The sequence below is a fragment of the Bos javanicus genome, chromosome 3, assembly GCF_032452875.1.
Source record: "Bos javanicus breed banteng chromosome 3, ARS-OSU_banteng_1.0, whole genome shotgun sequence".
NCBI classification, from domain to species: Eukaryota; Metazoa; Chordata; class Mammalia; order Artiodactyla; family Bovidae; genus Bos; species Bos javanicus.
In genome coordinates, this window is record NC_083870.1 from 114,099,539 (window position 1) to 114,105,538 (window position 6,000).

Consider the following 6,000-nt stretch of genomic DNA (forward strand, 5'->3'; position numbering starts at 1 on the left):
TAAAGTTTAAAAATAAAATTAATTAAAAAAAATAAAATAAAATGAGGGAAAAAAAAAAAACCAAAAACTCAACATTCAGAAAACAAGATCATGACATCTGGTCCCATCACTTCATGGCAAATATATGAGGAAACAATGAAAACAGTGGCGGACTTTATTTTCTTGGGCTTCAAAATCACTGCAGATGGTGGCTGCAGCTGTGAAATTAAAAGACACTTGCACCTTGGAAGAAAAGTTATGACCAACCTAGACAGCATACTAAAAAGCAGAGACATTACTTTGCCAACAAAGGTCCATCAAGTCAAAGCTATGGTTTTTCCAGTAGTCATGTATGGATATGAGAGTTGGACTATAAAGAAAGCTGAGTGCCAAACAATTGACACTTTTGAACTGTGGTGTTGGAGAAGACTCTTGAGAGTCCCTTGGACTGCAAGGAGATCCAACCAGTCCATCCTAAAGGAAATTAGTCCTGAATTCATTGGAAGGACTGATGCTGAAGCTGAAACTCCAATACTTTGGCCACCTGATGCAAAGAACTGACTCATTGGAAAAGACCCTGATGCTGGGGAAGATTGAAGGTGGGAGGAGAAGGGGACAACAGAGGATGAGATGGTTCGATGGCATCACCGACTCAATGGACATGAGTTTGAGTGAGCTCCAGGAGTTGGTGATGGACAGGGAAGCCTGACATACTGCAGTCCACAGGGTCACAAAGAGTTGGACATGACTGAGTGACTGAACTGATACATTCCTTTTTTTGTATTCTATTTTCTAAATTAACCTACTGGAGATGAGAAACAAATACATATCTGGGGGAAGTAGAAGATGATGACTACAGAAAGCCAAATTAGGATGGAGCCCTTAGACATGATCCTTGGTGTGGATCAGCCTCTTATGTGGTCCATTGGAATTTGCTCCAAGAGCCTGGCCTGGCCACACTTCAGTACAGACCAAGTTGGAAGGGCATCCATCACTGTGTCATAATCCTTGAGGCAGCTCTCCCCAGACAGCACCGGGGTTCAGGGTGCAGAGCCTGACCTGGAACGCTGCCCTTATCCTAAGCCAGACACCACTCCTCAGGTGACACGCATCATGTTTAGGCTTCTTGATTCATGTAGGAAAAAATGCATTTTAGGAAATGTTATATCAAATTATATTCCTGGAAGAAAAATATGAAAAATTTCTAGTCTGTGCTAACATGAAATATGATTATTTTTTATCCTTAGGCTTAGAGATGGAAAAAAAACAATATCACATAGTTATTTAAATCTTCACTTTGTTAATTAATGCTGAAACGTACATATGTTGCTTCTTTTTAAATTAAATGCCTTTATTTTCCTCTGAGAATATTTCTGGCTAACTGATTCTTAAGAGTTCTTTATGAGAGCAAAGCTCATGTGAGTTGAAACTATTTTCCTGAGATTGTCATTAATCTTAGGGTTGTTTTTGGTGGCTTTTCATGGAAGCTTTATACTTTTTTATGCTTTCTGTAATTATATATATATATATATATATGTATATATATAATTTTTCTCTGTTTGATACTGAAATATTTGTTTATGCCATCACATTATCTCTAACTGAACAAGTCTCAACTTCCAATATTAATAAACAACTCCATCCAGAAAAACAAATGGCCAACACAGAAAAGTCATCAACATACCCACAGAAACACAGGGGGCCAAGAGAGGGGAATAACGTGAAAAAATAGAACAAAGGTGTCTGTATTGCAAGAATAAAAAAAATTAAAAATGTACCAAGTTTTGCATTTCCCAAAAGGAGACCCTCTCTAAAAAGAGAAGAGACAGATTCCAGTCAAGCTTCCAACTCTGGCCATATGCTTTGCGATGTCCAGGTTACTCACTGGTTGTAAAATGATAGAGTAATACATTAAAACTCCTGTCTTGGTTCAACTGAAACTTGAAGACAACAGATGTGACAACCCACTGAAACCTCCACGCAGAGATTTGAACATAGATTAAGAAACCCAGTTGTACAATTTTTAAGACCTTCACCCACATTAAATAAAGATGGGATGTGGCAAGTGAGAGAAAGGGTTTTACAAAGAGGGTGAAGGGTGTCTGCTCCAATCTTGAGCATGGTTTGAGGATTTTCACCAGGACGCCCTGGAGAGTTTGGGATATGAAGCCCCTTGCAGTTTGGGGACACAGTGACCTGGCACCCGACTCCCTCAGATTGGTGGAAGAGGCAGAGAAGAGCTGGTCAGCTACTGATGGGTGAGCTGCAGGAGGTGGGAATCCGGGACTGACCCACAAGCCCAGAATGTGCCGGGGCAAAGAATCCACAAGCATTTGCTCATGGGTCCACACAGGTGAGCCCACGCTGGAAGGCATTGGGTCCAGCAATATCCTTCATCAGAGAGAAACTCAAGGTACTGCTGGGTCCCGTGATGGCACTGGGATGGGAGACAGGGGGTGTGGAAGCGGAAAGCGGTTAGAGACCTGTCTATATTATGGAGCAACAGGAAAGTAGTATTCAGGGATGGGACAGAGTTTCTCCCAAGGACCTAGAAATGCCCCCCATGAGTAACAGAGTGAGTATAATCCTCTGCCCTTCAACTCAGAACATCATGGCTCAGATGACTGCCTCTTGTCCGTGGCTTTATAATGTGTGTGCGTGTGTGCAGGGAATGATTAAGGGGGGAGAGGAAGGAGTGGAATAAAGAAGAAACAGCCACACTCCCAGCCCCAGTGTGGCTTACCGCCTGCATGGGCATGGGAGGAGGGGGAGGGGCTGTATCTGAAAGAAGCCTTAAGCTTCAGCCCTACATGGACCGGACATTCCAGTAACCAGAGAAGGATTGTGTGTTCCCTAAGAATGGCTAGGAAAAAACAAATCACTTCCCAAGTCTTCATCGGAACAGGGGAAATCAGAATTCATTTAAAGGGATATAAAAGAAGACAAAATTGCTGGATCCTTCTGTCCCATGGGTCCCCTGGTTCACTGTGCTGGTTACATTCAGAATTCCATGACAGCATCTAGCAGGAAGTTAATTTAGTTCAGTCCAGTCACTCAGTCGTGTCCGACTCTTTGCGACCCCATGGACTGCAGCATGCCAGGCCTCCCTGTCCATCACCAGCTTCTGGAGTTTGCTCAAACTCATGTCCATTGAGTTGGTGATGTCATCCAACCATCTCATCCTCTGTCGTCCCCTTCTCCTCCTGACCCTCAATCTTTCTTTCCCAGCATCAGGGTCTTTTCCAATGAGTCAGCTCTTCTCATCAGGTGGCCAAAGTATTAGAGTTTCAGCTTCAACATCATTCCTTCTGATGAACACCCAGGACTGATCTCCTTTAGGATAGATGGGTAGGATCTCCTTGCTGTCCAAGGGACTCTCAACTGTCTTCTCCAACACCACAGTTCAAAAGCATCAATTATTTGGTGTTCAGCGTTTTTTATAGTCCAACTCTCACATCCATACATGACCACTGGAAAAAAACCATAGCCTTGACTAGATGGACCTTTGTTGGCAAAGTAATGTCTCTGCTTTTTAATATCCTGTCTAGGTTGGTCATAACTTTTCTTCCAAGGAGTAAGCGTCTTTTTATTTCATGGTTGTAATCACCATCTGCAGTGGTTTTGGAGCCCAGAAAAATAAAGTCTGCCACTATTTCCACTGTTTCTCCAACTATTTGCCATGAAGTGATGGGACTGGATGCCATGATCTTAGTTTTCTGAATGTTGAGCTTTAAGCCAACTTTTTCACTCTCCTCTTTCACTTTCATCAAGAGGCTCTTTAGTTCTTTACTTTCTGCCATAAGGGTGATGCCATCTGCATATCTGAGGTTATTGATATTTCTCCCGGCAATCTTGATTCCAGCGTGTGCTTCATCCAGCCCAGCGTTTCTCATGATGTACTCTGTGTATAAGTTAAATAAGCATGGTGACAATATACAGCCTTGCTGTACTCCTTTTCCTATTAAGGTTGCCTTTATTACCATTTGAGCACTGGTTCTTAAGACTTCCATACCTGTTATGTCAGTCTCCCTGAGGAAATGTGCATATCTTTGAGACTAGGAGACTGAGGATTGAAGAGATTAAGTAATTGGCCCCAACTGATCAAGTGAATAATGACTATCTGGGGTAAATTAAAATTCTTCGTGTGGGAATCCCCTGGTGGTCCAGTGGTTAGGAGTCGGCGCTTTCACTGGTGGGCCCCAGGTTTGCTCCTTGGTTGGGGGATTAAGATCCTGCAAGCCTAGCACCATGGCCAAAAGGAAAAAAAAATCTTCAGGAAACCCAGTTTCAGAGGGAAATTTTGGGGATAGATGAACAAGATGGGCCAGGAGCAGATAACTGTTGAAGACCGGAGGCAGCAGCTAGGGTTCGCTATACTATTCTGCCTACTTTTTTATGTTTCAAAATTCCCACAATGAAAGGTTAAAAAGTGTAATGGACATGTGCTTTGAAGACATCACTGAACAATGAAAAGGCTGCAGGTAACTTCAGGCCTGCACCCACTGTGTTCTAGCCAAGGACCAGCCCTCATGCAGTGGGGACCCAAAGTTACCAGTTAGCCTCCGACATCGGGCCCTTGTCCTCTACACTTACTGCCTGCCTTGCTGACACGTCCAGAGGGAGTCCTGATCTGGGGACAGGCCTTTTCTTGTCCCCTCTATTACATAATCTCCTGGGACTCTCCCCTTTCTCCTTCTAGCGTGGTTGGTATATTAAGGCAACAGAGAAGTTGACCATTTGGGGGGTAGAAAGGACTTGACCATTGGGAAAATCAGATTTGCCCCCAGAAGAGTTAAATTCCCTGCACAATCTCAGAGAAGAGGTTTGCAAAACCACACTGCAGAGGCAGACTGGGTTTTGAGCCATTAATGAAGGAATCAGACGTTCATTTCCCTAATTAACAGGTTTCAAGGTCATGCTTCTTTCTCCTGCATGAATGCATATCCCTTTTAAAAGTCATTAAAATAATATTGCATGGAGAGGGCTTTGATCACGAACACTGAGCATCTTATTATCAGTGGTTTTCACTAATATGTCATTATGGTGGCTCTAATGGTAGCTGAGGCACCACAGTTTGTAAGTTTTATTTTTACTGTTGAGAAGTAGAATGTATTTCATATTATCCTTGTAATATTGTCACGATCATTCTCTTGCATTCTGATACATGTTCCTCAGTGTGATTGAAAGATATGGAGTTGGTGTGAAGAAAGCTGAGTGCCGAAGGATTGATGCTTTTGAACTGTGGTGTTGGAGAAGACTCTTGAGAGTCCCTTGGACTGCAAGGAGAGCCAACCCAGTCCATTCTAAAGGAGATCAGCCCTGGGATTGCTTTGGAAGGAATGATGCTAAAGCTGAAACTCCAGTACTTTGGCCACCTCATGCGAAGAGTTGACTCATTGGAAAAGACTCTGATGCTGGGAGGGATTGGGGGCAGGAGGAGAAGGGGATGACAGAGGATGAGATGGCTGGATGGCAACACCGACTCGATGGACATGAATTTGAGTGAACTCTGGGAGAGGGCGATGGACAGGGAGGCCTGGCGTGCTGCTATTCATGGGGTCGCAAAGAGTCGGACATGACTGAGTGACTGAACTGAACTGAACTAGGTCACTTGGGGGAAGGTTTTGTAGGTATGAACACCATCCATTGTTTTTCTGGCAGTGGGGAGGAAAAAAGTTAAGATCCATTCTTTAGATGCCCAATTAGTGATCATCAAGTTGAATTGAACTCTGAATCTTGAAGTTTCTATTCTGAAAAAAAAGTGTAGAATAAACAGATTCCCTTCAATTCCTTTGAACAAAAGTGCAGAATAAGACAGATTCCCTTCAATTCCTTTAAACAAAAACCTCACCAAGAGGGGACAGCCTGTGTGAACAGAGGGACAAATTATTCTCTTGGCTAACACGCTTTTTCAGAAAAATCACCACGAAAAATCCTCATCAAATGCTTGTTTTATTAAAAGGTATGGATAATGATAAATTGGCCTTGGAGGAAAGGTTTATGGTTGGAGGCAATTTTATC